This window comes from Numida meleagris, chromosome 3 (assembly GCF_002078875.1).
Source record: "Numida meleagris isolate 19003 breed g44 Domestic line chromosome 3, NumMel1.0, whole genome shotgun sequence".
Classification (NCBI taxonomy): domain Eukaryota; kingdom Metazoa; phylum Chordata; class Aves; order Galliformes; family Numididae; genus Numida; species Numida meleagris.
Genome location: NC_034411.1, coordinates 45,478,664 through 45,496,065, shown reverse-complemented (window position 1 = coordinate 45,496,065; position 17,402 = coordinate 45,478,664). Strand labels below are relative to the sequence as shown.

The 17,402-nt window shown below is 44.0% G+C and overlaps 1 protein-coding gene and 1 long non-coding RNA gene across 2 annotated transcripts in view; both read right to left on the bottom strand.

Annotated features, from left to right (window-relative positions):
• AGPAT4 (1-acylglycerol-3-phosphate O-acyltransferase 4) overlaps window positions 1-5,594 on the bottom strand; it is a 72,287-nt gene extending 66,693 nt beyond the window's left edge. The window contains exon 1 of the mRNA XM_021389782.1: window positions 5,449-5,594. The gene's annotated coding sequence lies outside the window, so the exon portion shown is untranslated. The remainder of the gene's footprint in view (window positions 1-5,448) is intronic.
• LOC110396962 lies at window positions 13,795-16,723 on the bottom strand. The gene is made up of 3 exons (XR_002437416.1): window positions 16,620-16,723; window positions 16,282-16,364; window positions 13,795-14,189 (listed from the first exon to the last, which is right to left on the bottom strand). It is a non-coding gene; the product is annotated as an uncharacterized LOC110396962 (long non-coding RNA).

The following is a 17,402-nucleotide window of genomic DNA, read 5'->3' as shown; positions in this document are numbered from 1 at the left end:
GAGAAACGCTAAACAAAAAAGGAAATCTTTTGTTTAACAAGACTTATCTTTGTTCACCTTCAAGTATTAATTGAATTTGTTTGTATGCTAGCACATGACACTGAAGAGTATGAGGTACCTGAATTTCTCCTTTATGAAAAATCACATACTACAACTGAAACAGCAATGTATGCACAAGATGTAGCCCATGCCAATCACAGGAAAATATTTATGTTTTTATTTTCCATGGATGCAGCAGGGAAGCTTCCAGATGTACTGTTCCAAGAAAAGCAACTTCTACCTCAGAGAGGTAACACCCAATACTAGAAACACACGGGTCTTACAGCTGAGATTTTTTTTGGCATGCTCCCCTCCCAAGAAAAAAAAAGATTCTAGCATCAGCAAAAGTCTCAGCTGCACTCACATACCAAGCAATCAGACATTCAGATGCCAGGTTAAAAAAAACAACACAACAGAACAACAAATAAATAGTGGCAACTGCTTTTTATCCATGCTTCAGTGGTCATACTCTGCATCAATTTTCACTCATCTCCGCCTCAAAGATGTACGTTTCCAAACTGTTTTGCTACACAATGAGCTCAGAACTCATCCAGTCTCCTCATCCTCCCCCATCATCAGTCCCCTAGCAGACTGATTTAATCTGAGAACTCCAGAGAATAAAAGCCTTTACCACAGACATGGGCTTTATCAAGTCCAATAATAAAGGGAAGTTTCATTTTGGTCCTCATTCAAATCCTGCTGATGCCAAAAGAAATCTCTCGACAAGCTTCGCTGGGTCTTGTTATTTGGAAAACATTATCCCCCAGAAACTGCCAAGTGTCTTATAATTAATCAGTGTACTCTCAGTACCTGAAGTTACAGCTAGTCAAAGACACCTTAGACTTACAGCAAAATGATTTATTTGGATACAGTGCATTTACTTGACCTGCATTTACTTGCAGGTGTGCCAAGATGTTACAGTTCCCAAACATTCTGGTAAGAATCCAGTAGCATTTTTACAAACTTTCGAGGAAGAAAATTAAGTACATCAACACCTACCTGGATTTTCTCTGCACAACTTCAGGAGCCTATACCCTTCTAAAAGCTTGGCCTTGAGCCTTTGTCCTGGTAATTTCAAATGAACACAGGATAGTTTTACAAGGCTTCATTTCAGAATGAAGCTCTTCTGTCTCCATCTCAGGAGAAACGCAGTACTTATGCACACTCTCAGAGGATTATGCATATCCATGTGAACACTAGGCAGCAACACAACAAAGGCTCAATGAATTTAGGAACCATACCCTTCTAGTTATCCTTCTGCTTAATTATAACCTTATTGTGCCCCTGTCACCTTTGGGTGACAAGAAAGGACAGTCTCTTTCAATTACTTTACACCTCTAGATGCTTGTTTTACATTTGTTGGTTGTAGGAAGACAGTGGTATCCCTGCTACCTAGTGCCTGTTGATTTGGTGACACTGATGTTACTTAATTGTTTTTAAACGCAATTTTCACCAGTACAATGAAAAGAAACTCTGTGCAAGCTTGAGCACTGTCTAAACATATACTCAGAACCATAAAATCAACTAAGGCACCGTTAACCCTTGACAAGTCACCTGTGGCAAAGTGAGAAAACCTCAATTCAAGAGTCATCAGCTACACAGAGTGCTTCCAGAAGTGCAAAGCAACATCAGCAATAATGGTATTTCCCAAAGTACTGAAAAGCATGGTAATAAGAGAAAGACAATGATATTCGAAGAAAGAGCGTGGAGAAAGGAGTAGAAGTAGGACATTATTTACTTTCACACCGTTGTCCTCACATGAAATCATGTGCAATTTCTACACATGGATTTCCCCCAAACGTTTTCTTTTCCTGTCTCTAAAAACAAGTTTTCAGTTAGGTATCCCCCTGTTCTCTGAGAGGCGAAAAAAAGATTGCATGATCTGCCAGCTGAGTCTGTACAGGCAAGCCTTCCCATTCACCTGGATCCTGCTGGAGAAACACAACTGAAATTTCGTTTTGTTGATCAGACAAAAAGCAAATAAGTCATATTCTGACACATTTTTCTCAAATGTTGCAGATACAGTAAACAATCATGCATGTACATGAGAGCACAATGCTTGTCTCTGCCTGCAAGCTCCTAAACTTCTGGCAAGTAAACCCTCCCTCAGTGATCTTTGACTTCCTTCCAGCCTAGAACTGGTTAATTGCCTTTCCCTGTTCCTATTGTTTATGCTACAGCAAAAACCTCAAGCCAGGTCAGGCCATTTGCAAGCAACAGAAAATGACTTGTGTTATACCCTGCCAGTACGAGCTTAACAAAGCAGACAGAAGGGCTGAAGGTGAAAGCAGAGTTGTAGAAGTAAGAAGATTAAGTTCAAAATAAAGAGCAGACGACTATGAGGACAGTAACCCAGCATCTCCCAGGTGTGGGCTCACTACAGCTGTTGGCCTGCCCCGTCCAGCTTCTAATGCTCCTCGTGTTCCCTTTCAGGAAAACCGCTACGGCCATTATCTTTTCCTCACATTATCTAAGAGCGGACTTTACAGCATCACTGTCCTTGCCACAGAACTCAGTTATTCTCACTCATTTCCATTTCCTCTTTTTCTGACCTCACTTTGACCCTACCACATCTCCATTCTGAGGCACTGGAGGAAGAAAGGGGAAAAAGAAAAAAAAAAAAAGAAAAATCAAGAAAACGAAATGATTCAGCAGTTTCTGGGAAGCACAGGAGCATTAGTCAGAGGTGATAAGGGTAATAGCCACAGCGAGCTGTGAATGGCGACCAAACAACGGACTGCTGGATACACTTCCCCAAGCCCCTGAAACTGAATAGCTGGGGAAAGCCAGCCCTCACCAGAAGCAGTTCAGAAAAAGACACAATCAGCTGTCCAGCACCAGCGCTGAAATAAAATGAGTGTACAGGTACTGCTCTCCAGCCATATTCCTTTCTTACAGACAAGCCCACTGCATCCTACCGAGCTAAACAAACACACCTGGGAAGACAGCTGCCCCACATAAAGTTCTCTCTAATTAAGGAGATCTACGGCTGCAAAAGCTTTCATTGACTTAAGGATATGCACAGTGCACTAAAATGCATTGCTGTTCTCTTGTTCCTCTTCTCCCTTATCAGGATATACAAGCAACAGCAGTGATGCAGTTTGTTAGGGAAGTGTTCCTCTACATCAAGCAGCAGACATTTGACTTCTTAAAATTAAAGACTGAATTACTAGTACAAGTCCTAAGGGCCGCAGGCACACGTGCAAGAATGGCATTTGCTAGCCTCAGCAGAGTCATAACAGTACCTGCCTGGGTTGAAGAGATTACCAGAGGCACTCTTGCCAGCCTTCATCTTTCAGCAAGAAAATGAAGGTTTAGAAAGCAAGACAATAAACCGCCTCTTTTTGGCAGGACAGAGCACAGCCATAGGATTCTAACCCATCACCTTCAAGACAGCCTTTCTCCTCTATGTTGCAGTAAGTACGTCAGGCTGTAAATGATGCATAACCATCACCCCGGGAAAGCACGGTTCCCTCCTGAGAAGCTGAACAGTTTCACTGCTTCCCAATTTTGAGTGGACAGAGCAAGGCCTGCTGCAGACAGCTGCCCCCCAAGCTGACACTAACTGGGTCTCGAGAACTACAGTCGAAGTACTGCTCCTGGAGCTATCCCCTGTTCTGTGCCCCTAGGCTAGCACTGTCCCCTCTGTGCAGTTTCTCCACTCAGAAAATACAATGCTTACAGCTTCTTGTGAAGCACGTACTTACACCTGTTAATTAAATGCTTACCAACAACACAGCCAAACTTTGCTTGAGAGCAACTTTTACCCACTAGCAGCTTACAATGCCGCCTCTGTTCATTGCAGGCATATTTTCTGATATATTCTTCCACATGAACTCTGGCCCTCTTTTTTCTACAACACACTGCTACATTTTTAGGTACAGCTTGTTCAGGCATTGTTACGTAGAACACTAAAAGGAAAAAGCAAAGCTATGCATAAATTCATAAAAATTCCTACAATGAACATAAATGGATTTTCATCCATAGTACAGCAGAACGTATTCAGAAAAAAACACAGCATTATATCTGTCACAAACAGCTAGAGAAAGTTGCTGGGCAGTAAAGGACAGCACACATTTACAGCACATCAACTTACTGCAGTCAGCACTTATGCAAAGGTAGCCCTGGCATATTATACACCGATTAGTGTATGTTTAAAGTGCTGTTAATATCCACATGAGAAGTTAGTGAAGAAAGAAGGCCGCAGCTTTGAGCTTATGTTGGTCTACACTCCTACTGTTCCCCACTCCGCCAGCTTTTAGTTCCCTTGCAACTCACTCTCATGGAGAAGTGGTTATCAGCAGCAGCTGAGGCTATGAGTGTCCATACAAATCCCTGTGCTGGGTGCATGTCTGTTTGTACAGAAGCGCTCACGGGATTTTTTGGGAGGGTGGGGGTGAGAGGGAGCTTCTCGCATCCTTCTCCCACTTGTAAGGATTTCAGTTTCCATGCAGCAGCAATGTTATGCTGTCCCACACAAAAACCTGCGTAAGGCACATCACTCTGGAGCTATACACGTAGTACTGAAATAGTTATAACTTAGGAACATATAATAATGACCCAAACCCTCCACATGACGTTGTTTAAACAGGCTCTTTATTCTGTTCTCTTTCCAGCCTTAAATACGCACATGCTTACTGAGAAAATTATACAAAGGGTTGGCCTTGGTTCCACAATCCCTCCTCGGAGCTCCCTCCATTCCTGCTGCTATCAGCACAACACCTCAGTCCGGTCGTGGCCATTGTTCCCCTCGCCAGAAGCCTCCTTAGGAAGGCAGGACGGCAGCGGGAAGGAGAGCAGAGCTCCACAGGCGAGCGCACCGCCAGGCAGAGGCTCCCGTCCTCCGTCCCCCGGCGCTCGCAACGCCTCGGCTCACACCAACCAGCCCCGCTACCTGTGCCTGCGGCCGAGCCGGGCTGCGCGGGCAACCCTACGTAGAGAAACTACAGCCCACCACCACCACCACCACCCCCGCCCCCGCCCGTTTCCCCGGCAACCCCACCGCGCTGACAGGGGACGACGGGACGGAGCGAGGCGGGGGGACGCCCCCCACCACCCGGCCGGGCTGCAGCGTCCCGCCGGGGCGAGGCCGCCGCTCTCCTCCCGTTTCCACGGAAACCCCGGGGCGGCGCGAGGCGCCGGAAGATTCTCGGCGGCAGACACAGCGCGGCGCGGCCGGCAGCGGCGGGGGGAGAGCCGGCCCGGAGCGGCGGGTGGGGGAATGAACCGAGGAACTCGTGGCCGCAGCCCGCCTCGCGCACACACCCCCACACCCCGCCCGGCCGCCGGCGCTGATGGGCTGGGGAGGGCGGCTCTTTGTTGTTTGTTTCCAAACCAGGCACCAGCAGCCTCGAGAGGCGCAGCCCCGCACCTGAGGAGCCCTCCGGCCGCCAGGGGAAGAGCACGTACCTGGCGCCGCCGAGCCTGGGCATGGGTGCGCGCTGAGGCGCCTGGAGCCGGCGGCACCGCGCCGAGCCGAGCCGCGGCTCGCCAACTGCCACTAGTTTGCACGCGCTGGGAGGCGGACGGCTCGGGCGGGGCTGCCTGGCTCCACCCGCCGGGCGGCTCCCTGGCCCCCTCGCCTTCCCTCCCCGCCGCCATGTCACTTCCTCCCCGAGCCGGGGGGGAAACTTCTCCCCGGGCGGCAGGGCTAGTTCGTTTTGGGACGGCTCTGAGAACGGAACGCCAGGCTGCCCCGACCCCTGGCAGGGATGAAAATGGGGTAGATATGGGGCAGGCTGGGCTGTGGCGGCACGCAGGCTCTCTGGGGACGGGTCTGGTGGCGGGGTGAAGGGCACCTGTGTGCGTCTGCCGCTCGAGGGAGAAATTGGGGAATAGAATAGCGGCTGCTCCGCCTGGGCACCATGAGAGATGCAGGTGGCAGCCATGCAAGCGAGCAGCGGGTGGCCCTGACGCGCTGGGATCGCCGCCTGTGGGAGTGCAAACGTGTGCTGTCCGGCTTTCGCTGTGGTGTCAAAAGTGGCTTCCTGAATAGGGAACAGCAAGAGCCGCGTCTGTTAAATACCCAGAGTATCAGAAGGTGATCATGCTGGGGATGACACGTCATCACGGGCGGCACTGTCAGCTCCACACGTCAGGCAGTTACACTGGGGCTGGAACACTCTGGTATGATCTGTGACATTCTGGTCCATAGCAGCCATACGGCATCCCTACTCATCCTGAACATAGAAATATTTATTTTTTAATACTTCAAGCAAACACTAAACCACAGAAGTTTAGACTGGATATAAGGAAGAAGTTTTTTACAATAGAGGTGGTGAGGCACTGGGACAGGCTGCCTGGAGGGGTGGTGGATGCCTGGAGACATCCAAGGTCAGGCTGGACAGGGCTCTGAGCAACTTGATCGAGCCGTAGGTGTCCCTGTTCATTGCAGGGGAGTTGGACCAGATAGCTTTTAAGGGATCCTTCCAACTCTAAGGATTCTATGATTTGAAGTTGTTCAATGGAGAGGCAAAAGAAGGATATATAAGCAAGACTTCCTACCTAGTCCACGGATAACATTCAGTACCAAGTAACAGGGAAGCATACCATCTAAAATGCCCCACATCGGAAGAGCAAGATGCTGTGTCTATCAGAGAGCAGCAAGGGCGAGGCAGCTGCACAAGTGAAGATGAGTCTGGAGCAGAGAGCTGACTACAGCACAAGCAATAACCTCACCAGCCAGAGAACAGTGCAGGGAGCAGGGTGTGCTGTTGATCCCCTGCAAGATGAAGCAGTAAGTGGTGCAGAGTTTGTTCAGGCAGTCTAACTAGGAGATGGGGTCAGAGAGAGAGTCAAAGCTGCAATGTGGGTCCATCCAGGAAATAAGGCCAGAGACAGAACTGACAGCACATCCACCTCCTACATAGCTCATGCAGGAGCTTAACCTCCAGACCAGAACTTAAATGGAGCCTATCTCTGTGGGCAGAGCATGTGGATGCAGGTCTCAGGTAAGGCTGGTCTGGGCTGTTATGACCTGATGGTGACCTGAGGGTTTTGTAAGATTCTTCTTGGTGAATACATACACTCTTGAAGGAGGTCAAGATTTATCATGTCTGTTCCATTCAGTCATGAAAGTGTTGAATCCAGCTCACTAATATACTCAGGCTAGTAGTGGTCTAACTACTGAGGATTAGTACAGGGTATTTTCACAGCCATACTTTAAAAGGCTGATCCTGTGGACACATCTTAGAAAGGGACACTTCTGGGTAGGGAGATGAGATTGTAATCCCTAAGTGAGGTAGTCCGTAACACAGCTGTTACCTAAGCATCTCCTACCAGCTATTTTAAGCAGCTTTGTGTGCTACACATACAGATTTTCTGGGTCTTAGTTGAAGGCATCTCCTTCAGGATCTAGGTATTTTCTTAAGGGCCAAGTATTCAGAAATCAGGCATCTAGTACTGAGTGTGGTAGTACCCATATATATTTTCTGATCTGGCTTTGAGACCAAATTCCCTGCAGCTAATTAATTTTACATTCCTCATTTTCTGAGAAATTATAAGAAAAAAAATCTGGCTTCTTGTTTTCATTAGTATTAAGCTGCAGCTTAACACGACAATTCATGGATGCTTTACACCTGAGAAAAATATCCAGTAGGGAAATAATTCTCAATTTGATGAAATGTGTCTGTTTATCAAAAATCTAACCAGGAAAATGGGAATAATGTGACCCTTTTATTTAAATTGAAGTTTGAAAAACAAGCGTGCCAATCTGATAAAGCTGTTAGATTCCATGATAATGACTGAGACTGAAAAGCCGATAGCAAAAAATGCTTCTGTAATTAAGAGCAAGGTTTGTCAGGTCCTCACTGCGTATTTTTTTTAGGTGCTATCAACACGGATGATAGAAGGGAATCAGATGAACTTTCCTTAAGCTCTAACCTCCAGAGCAGCAAATAGAGTGGATTAAGATTTGTATGGTTAATTAAAAATCCCACCATACAGCCAAGGACAACTAAATTGAGTATCTTCAGGTCTCAGTTTTGGCATTTCCTTCTTCTGAGTGCTTGAATTTGCACTTTCAATTAAGTTATTTTCTTGTTGCTTGCAGGCACATAAATAGGTTATTTGCATTGGGCAAGACTCAGGAGTTGAGTCAGGAACTTAAACCAGGTGATGACTGCTGCAATGCCAGGGCCATTTCTAACTGTGCTTAAAATGGGTAACTTTCAGGGAATTTTTCTGCAAGTAAAGCAAGCAAACAAGCAAATGAAAAACAAACAAAAACCTTCTGCTGGGCTAGAGATGCACTCAGATCATGAAGGCATCCAGGTATCTCTCATGACAGAAGTGAAATTGCTTGCTTGTTCTAACAGGCAGACCCCAACCCTACTCACACTTTTAAGTGCTTTAAGAATCTGATTTCAGAAATTTGATTTAGTTAAGAGCTTGTCTATTCTTGGAAGCTCTGCAGTTCTAGCTATGCCAGCCTAGTGATAGAAGCAGCACCCATAGTACTGATGCGGCTAGACTGATGGGGTCTATGCTGTGTAGGGATATGCTTTGATGCACTGCTGTGAGCAGCTGGGCTCAGGAAGCCCAGTTTGCTACTGCTGCATATCTCATGGTTAGATTCTCTGATGTCTAATAAGATGTATATTATAAATGACACATTCCCCTCATTTAAAGCATTCATAATGTTCCTCTTCTGTGTAGGCTGAATGTAATAAAGGTTTTACTGCCAGCTATCCCTCTGTGTGGGCAATAACAGGAAGTCTTTCCTGTACTTGACTTATCTGTCTTTATGAAATCTGTGGGAAAGTAATTGTATCTGAGATCTCCACTTCTTTTGGGGGGCTTGATTAAAATCAACAAACAAGTACAAGAGTCTTGGCTATGATTAATACGTATAGTACAGTTTGATATTTTTTTTTACTTAGGAAGCCAGATGAAAATGTACACGGGCCAATAAATGTTAACTGTTGGAAAACAAAAATGAAAGGTAACACGCATGCAGGTGTATCAGTTTAAATATGCTAGTGTGGGATGGCAGTGAAAATCGCTCTTTTGGCCCAAGTAACTGGCTTTACTGAGCCAGTTTTTCTACCTCAGCTATACAGAGGTTCCACCTTCTTCAAAGAAAAAAAGTAACCACAAGAAAGAGTGCTGTGTGAAGTGCATTAGAGGAATTTCAGCTCCTTGACTGTCTAACTCAACCCTTTACAAAGTCTTGTACGTTTGGAAAGACTGCTGCCATGCAGAGTTGTGGGAAAAAAAGGACTCAGTCATTTCCATCGAATACCACTCCTCTAATAAATACCAGGGATCATACCATAAAAAAGTTTAAAAAATGACTCTTTGCAGAATTTGACCCATTTTTTTCCCATCTACTGACATCCACAAAATAAGCATTCCTTACACAAGTGCAATAAAAATTTCCAGGTCTGTTTTAAGACTCCAGCGTGAACCTACCTACAAGGAAAGGAGGGGCCATTGTTTCTCTCTACACACAAATGTAATACAGTATATCACAGATCATTTTCACTCTTTTCTTAAAGCAATGAAGACATCATTGCATACCGCCTTGGGCCCGCAACTGTTGGCTCAGGTGACTACCTTCAGAGTATCCGTACATGCAAATGACAGAGCAGACATTTTTCAGACACAGCCTACAAAACTACATGCACAGGAGGGGCTAAGCAACCAAAAATGTGAGGGCTTCAAAGGGACCCTGGAAACAGAAAGATGCCAGTATCTGTCATGGTCATGGGTATGTGCGTGGGGGTGAAATTCCCTGAAGATCTTAGAGGAAAGATCACTTTGCAGCTGCAAATTAAGCGTTGTTTAGCCGGTACTTGGGAAACTATCACTCTTCCAGAAGCAGAGAGAAGAAATAGAGTAGAAAAAAATCTTGGTCTGAACAGCTTGGAAGTCAGAGAAGCTCAGACCCTGTAGTAACAAATGCTGTTTATGCCCAACTCTGTTTACATTGAGTTTACCAGGGAAGAGACACGCTGGCTGCTCTCCAGGTTTTCAAGGGCAGTACCTGATCTGAATATATAGCTACACAGACTTTAGCAGTCAGAAACAAATCCACACAGCCATCCTTTTTGCTTGTACCTCAGCTAGAAAAGGAAATTATTTCAGTATTATTTCAGGGGCAAGGCCGCTTGATGTTTCAATAGTGAGTAGAGACGAGCTTGGTGAGCCTGCTACTTGGAACTTTTGCAAACTTACTGGAAAGGACAATCTCTGCAATAAGCGTATACTGCTTGATCTCTCGTAATGAATTCTGTAGAAGCGTCCTCTCCCTGTGGATGGCTGCACGCTCACCCTGCCCATAAAAGACAGCAGCTGTAAGCCATGCTTAAAGCATTCATCTTTATTCTGCCAGGGAGCAACTCCAGATCCCTTGCCAAATTTACACTGAAGCTAGCATTTGATTATCTCATTGTCATTCAACTACACAGAAGTGGAGAGGTCATTAAAAACAATCCTTTAACAAGTGGCAGGCAAAATACTCATCCTTATGTGTTGCTCACTGAAGGACATGTTGCCCACATGCACCTCTCACCAATTCTGCACCACATTTTCTGTGCTGGAGATAGAAGGCAGGATACAACCCTTGCCTCAATCAGCTGTTGCAGTCTCTATCCAGTGTTCCCTGATGTGCTACTTTTTGTAAAGATCGCCATATCTTAAGGGACCATCAAGGAGCTGTCTGCTTCCCAAAGAAAACTGTGGGTTAAACCCTGGTTAGGTGGCAGGAAATATCCACTGTGCAACGCTCTTCACATGGACGTGGAAATAATTTGTTGGATATGGATATAATGTATTCCAGTGCAGTCTGATGTATTTGAAGAATTGATTTGTGTCAGATTTTAGTCTGTATATTTCAATGGAACTCAATAATTATTCAGAAAACCCCTACGCTTTGGAGACATTCTGGGAAGTATGGTTATTGAGGGCTTGAGGGTTACATTTAGTGGTGCACCATATAAAGTAAGGTACTCAGAGGGAGAAAAGTTGACCCCTCAAAAATGGAGATAACTGACATTCAGTATTGTTGATTTCTTTCTTAAATTGAGGCAGTGGTTGAGGAAATAGACTTTTATATAAAAAGGCATTAGCTAAAAGCTAATTAGGTGGAACCAGAATGCTTACAGTTCTTGTAAATGTCTACTATGTACATTAAGGAATGAAATAAAGTGGGGACAAGATCTTTGATACCAAACTGCAGAAGCAGATTGTATAAGAAACGGTAACAGGGAATGCAGAGACAAACAGCATTAGAAGCCCAGGGTTAGAGAAAAGAGGATGAAAGATTCAGAAAAGGTTTTGCATTGATTTTGCTTCAGACTGCCTATTATGTATTTGAAAAAAATATGATACAGTCTACAATATATGTAGACTGCCTTATTCTCCTAAATACAGCAAATCTGCGTGTTCTGTATGGAAAACACATGGGGCATTACTTTTCCTCTATTTTCCCCCAGTTAATCATTCTACCCCTCTAAACCTGTGGTGTGGGGAACCTACACAGGAGACAGGTCTCCTGCCTTGACCCCCTTAGTTCTTTGTTTCTTATCATCTGTCCTGATCTTTCACTGTGATGTTTCACTGATTTCAGTGAACATGGGCACAGATCCTGAACTGCCTTTTGCATAAGGATGCCATATTCAGAAAAATATTAAGTTACAGAGAAAAGGGAAGTAGTTCCTGAATATAAAACACTTAGGTAAGTATGGAAATCTTAATAAAAAAGAATGTTTTTACATAAAATAACTGGAAATCATATTAAGATATCAGATCATCTCTTGGCAAGAGGGAGCAAAGTACCATGAATAAAGAAGACTGAAACAACAATCAGGCTGAACACACGTGAGAAAAATGACAGAGTAGTTCTCAGTAGCACCAGCCTTGTAGTGCTAAGGGTATTTAAGACATCTCAGTGATATTAAGACAGGCTGTAAGGACAAGGAAACATTGCTGGAAGTGTGATGTTATACTTCCTGAAGTATAATTGGCTCAATGTGGAAGAATCTATAAATGGCTGTCATCTACTAATTATTCACCTTTGAATCCTTAACTGTAAAATGTTATGCATTTGGTTCCAACTCCATACCATACCCTGCTGGCCTGCAGCCTGTGCATGGGGCAAAGCTTAAAATGACTTGCTAGGGATGTATGAAGGGCTTGTAATGCAGGTGCATTTGGTATATGCAGGTCTTTGTGCAGGTGCAAACTAAGTAATGATTGCGTACCTTGTCCACTTCCACGACACTGCCAGCCAAGGTGCAATGGCAGAGCCACAGCCACTGCAGGACATAGAAGTCCAGGCTATTTCCATGAGAGCTTGCTTTGGCCTCCAGCTGCTGAATTTTTGTCTGCCTCAGTGCTTAGCATGGCCTCCAGCACAAACCACAGCAACAGCCCCGCACTGCTGCAGGATAAGGGCCATGATTCTCCATGTCCACTGAAGTCAGCCCTTCTGTCTTTGCTTCATGGCACAAGCTGCCCTGCTGGATCTTCCTTCCCCCATTCTGTGGAAGGCTTGGTTTAAGGGTTTAAGAGTAGCTAGTGGTATGATAACAGGGTGTGGAGCTGGTCAGCAGGCTGAATCCAGCACAACAGAGTGCTGAATTAATGGCCGCTTATTCAGATGATTCCTTTGTGGTCTACATGAAATTACAATTGTGAATTTGAAATTGCAGTCCACTTCCTCTGGAAAAAATACTGCAATTGATAGTAATTAGCAACCTCTTACAAACCATTGGCAGGCTGTCCTGAAACCAATCCTCACATTCCCCAGACATTGCATTCCTGAGGCAGCTGGGTCCCTGTTTACCATTTGATACATTCCTCAGGCCTGAGGCAAAGGCCTGGCTCCAAATACCTGTCCAGTAGGAAACTATGCTAAGTGACCTGATGGCTAAATGCCCAAAAGGCTCAGCCAGAAGCTGTGAAATTCTCCCAGTCAGCCCTGGAGGGGTGAGCGTCCTGAAGATGGACACTTAAATGCAGCCTGTCTCTTGGCTGGTATCAATACTAAGGGTGTACCTTGGAACAGTTGCTAAGCCAGATCTCCTAAGAAGACTGAATGCTTCACAGATGGGATTCAAGCACTCAGGGCTGTATGTTACAACCACAAGTTTAGATAATCCCTCCTGGAAACTATTATATATGGTACACAGAATGGACTGTTTTCTGGGAAATACTGACTGTAACCCAGAATCAGAATTACTTTGACTAGGCACAAGCTTGTGTTAGAAGGCATAAAAATGTCATTAGAAACACCAACAATGTGGTTTTATAGAAATGCAGAAGGAAATACAGAAGTACCAAATCTGAGTGCAGTACATGTCACATATTTTTTGCATGATGTATTCAAAATTGATTGGACCAATGGACCTCAACTGCTAATAAGAGACACCTATTGCTCTGCAGAGAATCCTCAATGTAATCCTACTGTCAGTGTCATTTATCACACAAGTTCAGGTATTTGTGAGCTCATGTCAGCAAATGTTAGCGAAAGTCTTGTACACATACAGCCTGATAAGTCTATGTCCTGGAAATGCCAGCTCAAACCCAGCCCTTTGGCACAGCAACAGGTTTAACACAACAGTTTTCAGAGTGATTCAACACAGACTTGTTCATATTCTCAATTCCATGCTAGCAGAATCCTAGAAACCCCACTGTGTCATGCTTTTTTTTTTCCAGTCTGAATAACACAGCTAATGTCATTTCCTACTCACCAACAACCAGATGACTAAGAATCAGGAGTCCGAGAAACTCTGAGCTCTGGGGTCTGTCACTTGGCATTTCAAGCACAAAACAGTCTAAATAAACGCACTGAATTTACCGCTTTTCACACCTTTTTTGAACCACTTGTGTCCTAAGTCTTATTATCACTACCAACAATCACTGTGAACACTGCCTGCTGCCTTCAAGGCATGGTAGCCATAATGGTAGCATGAATCAGAATTAGATACACTAACTGTAGTAAATCAACAGCACTGAGCAATCCCATTTCATTAACATCAGCAACTCATCACCAGCTGCACCTTCGAGACAGATGGCTGCAGCTGACTCCCAAGGCTTTGCTTTCTCTTGCCACCCACAGTGGGTTGAAGTGACAGAGTAGTCTGAGTTTGTTTATACACTGAAAATGTCCTCTTCTGTCCTGTAGCCTTCTTTTGCCATCTCTTTTTCTTAATGAGGGGAAAATCAAGGGAAAAAAAAAAAAGACCTTTATTTCAGGACGAATAAAGGAGTTCCAAAATCCAAGGCTGAAAGATTTACATCTTACACTAGCACCATTAAAAGACCTACATTGGCTACTGCGATACCATAACAACAAGTGATTAAAAAAGCCTTTTTCTGGGGGGAATTAATTCTACATAGTAGGTAGGAAATGCTTTTTTTTTTTTTCCTTTTTCCTATCTTAATTCAAATACCATTCTTAGGCAAAGAAATGAACTCAGAAAATAAACCTTCTGCATTGTCACTGATCAAACAACCCCAGTTGTACTCCGCCTCCTGCACTGAGTTGTGCCAAAGACACTTTCCAAAGTCCACTTGAAATTAAGAAAGCTTCTGTGAAGACAACTTATAGCCAGCTCTATTCACTCACCAAGACATATGGAGTTTCAAATAGCAGTAACCTGCCTGCACAGGGCCCTCCATCATGTGGAAAAACAAGTAAGGGAAAAATGTATCTCTTAAGAAACATCTTTCCCATTTTTTTTTCCACTTAAAGCAGTCCTAATTTGTTGTTTTTTTCTTTTTTTCTTTCAGTTTTTCATATACTAAAATCACACCTGGTTATTTACAGTGTATTTTTGGAAGCATGGCCATCTATACTTCTAAAATAATTTAGAACAAATTACTTTATATTGGAAGTTAGCAGCAAATAGGAGCTGGCACAGTAATGGCAGAGAGAGTGGGTTAACAGAACAAATACTCACAAGGGAAGAAAATACAGTAAGATAAGACTTCCCTGACTCCAAATATCACCTCATGCTACAGTGTCTGGCACTCAAGCTGATAAAAATAGAGTTATTAAGAAGATCCTTAAGTGTTTGTGGACCAGCTGATTGCATCGCATTAATTAGGCAAGAGCTGAATTCCCCTAATGTTGCATTCAGCCCACCGACTGACTGCAAATCACACTGGGGAAGGTTGTGGTTGCTCTGTTCGGAGGCAGTGTGAGGGCAGGTGGGCATGGACATGCAGCTCCACAGAGGGAAATACATACCCTGTCCTGACATGCATCTGGTCAGTGCACAGTATGGGGAACCTTGCCTTCTGCTGTCTAAATGTTTATTGGGGCGTGATCTATAAACAGTTTTGGAGAGAGTTAATTGATGTAAACCTGACATAGATTCATAGATCTCCACAGCACTAGGTACTGATTTACACTAGAGGAGACTGTAGCCCTTCAACTGTACTCTACCAATATAGTTAAGGGAATTCTTATCAGTCAGACTCTGGCAAATCTTGCAGAGGCATTTTCAGGTATTATTGGTCTCCATGCTGTCCCTTCTGTCCTCTTGGGATTATGGATCCTATAGGAGAGGCAGGAGCAACATATGCCTGTGTCTTAACTGTGCCAAGGCATAGTCCAAACTTTCAACAAAGTCACCCTCCAAGGCTAACTGTTCACTTCTAACTGCTCGTTGGGATGAGGTGAGTCACAGGAGAAGGGCAAGGCACAAGGACAGCCATGGCTATGTCTTCAGCCACATCAGCAAAGTTCTTTAGAGGACACTTATCAAGGTCTTCACTGCAACCAGATCTGTGCAGAGAGGTAATGGAGGCACAGGACTGCTTTCCCTTCTCCACACTTAGCTCTCCTAAGGAGGTGGCAGTACAAAGACATGTGACAGATCTTGAAATGACTCTGAGAGTGAACTGTTGATACAGCATGAGATGATGCACTTCCCAGAGCCGGCAAGTGCTTTGATGCACTGCTTCAGTTTGCATTTATATGCTATACATACAAACAGCAAAAAGTATTATACAATGTCAAAGGTAGAAATGCCAGAATGAAAGCAGCCTGTGTAAACTTATTGCCTTCTCGTACGTTACTTGGGTTACTCACATGTTACCTGTATGTTCCATTGGTTTTAATTTCTATGGCTTGTCCCTTCCCTTTTTCAAAGCACAGAAGAAGCAGGCCTCACTTGCTGAGAAGTTATTCAAAACCAGCTTTTTTTTTCCCAACACCAGCTGCAAGTTTAAACCCTCATGGGCATTTTTAATGGTACTCTTCTAGTGTCCAAGTTCATTTTCACAGCTTACCTGCAAAGTGAAGCTAGGGGAATAAGTCTGATTCTGCTGTCCTTGCTCAAGTCAGTGAGCAGCTTCCTTCATGATTACTGATGCTGCTTTTCAGAAAAAGGGAAGAACAGTCAGGGCCCTTTTATGGCTATTCTGTTTGTGCTTCCTCTAAATGCTCCCTTTGCACTAAAAAAAGGTATATGGAAGCGTGATACTCCTCATCTGGGATGAGGTAGATTCTGATCAGAGAAATGCAATTGAACTTAGTAACAAATTCAAACAAGGAATCTGGATTCTCCACATCCTGGAGAAGGATGTGCCATTAAATCCAGATTTTGGATATGTAGTTCTCCCATTACCTTATGTACAACCTCTAGTCACATAAATCCTCATACACAGCCTCTTTCAGTGATAATGCATGGCACTCTTGGCTAGCAGAGACTGACATGTGCAGAGGTAACCTAAAAACAGACAGAAGAAAGAGGATGTAATTGTGATATTATCCTGCTTAACAGCTTCCTCTGTTTTACAGAGCAGGACATTTGATAACACAGCCATTTGTGTGTACAGGGTGAAAACTGTCATTTAGATATAATAGCTACTATCACTATTAACAAAAACTGTACCATCAGCATATAAGAGACGGTAACACCTAAAGGGAAAAGCATCTTTAACACTTCCCTTCACAGCAAAACTTTTCCAATTGCATATGAACTCTTAGCTTTCAAATTTTATTTTCCTACCATTTACCAATAGAAAGGCTACTTTTGAATGAATCCTGATCAAAACGTTGGTGCTAGTTCAGTAGACTTATGGTACTATTGTTACCATGAGCAGCTGTGACACAAAAAAAACACAATGCTTGTAATTAGGAAGTGAAGATGGCATAAAGCTTTACATTAAAAGTAAAACCAAAATACTTCCCCCCCCCTCTTACTGGAGTAGGACATGAATGAACTGCAAAGGCTTTACAGCTACATGGAAAGATTTAGTATGATAATGTTTTCCTCACAGAATGTGAAATTCTTAGGGTTTCCAGAAACATTAAAACATATTTTGGAGAAATGGTGTCTGACAAGGCATTGCTTTTTACAGAGTGGATGCCCTAAGGGCACTTACTTGGTGGTGCTGACATTTTCTGC